The sequence below is a fragment of the Penaeus monodon genome, chromosome 22 (assembly GCF_015228065.2).
Source record: "Penaeus monodon isolate SGIC_2016 chromosome 22, NSTDA_Pmon_1, whole genome shotgun sequence".
Taxonomy (NCBI): Eukaryota; Metazoa; Arthropoda; class Malacostraca; order Decapoda; family Penaeidae; genus Penaeus; species Penaeus monodon.
Window position 1 is genome coordinate 33,254,489 of NC_051407.1, and position 307 is coordinate 33,254,795.

The 307-nt window shown below is 29.6% G+C and overlaps 1 protein-coding gene across 1 annotated transcript in view; it reads right to left on the reverse strand.

Annotated features, from left to right (window-relative positions):
* Positions 1-307, reverse strand: part of LOC119587091 — a 3,220-nt gene that overhangs the window by 1,158 nt on the left and 1,755 nt on the right. The gene's annotated exons all lie outside the window — the stretch shown is intronic.

The window sequence follows — 307 nt, forward strand, 5'->3', positions numbered from 1 at the left end:
TTAGTCATATTGTTCATGCATAGTAAACATTTCGAAACATTTATTTGCACAATGCCTATCTCAAAATAATGTTGCTTTTACATATGGAAAAGTCAAAATCTGGTTTTCAACATTTCCTCTTTTCTGATTTGTTAGATGTTGCTGTGTAACAAATGAGCGGTAATGTTATTATACAACCCTCTGGGATGTATAATGATATTCAATTGTTAGCATGAATTTCTTTATGATGATATATTTGTTCTTTACCATTAGTGTGTGTTGATTAAAATTAAATAATACTTTCAATTTATTCACTCCACCTGCCGCT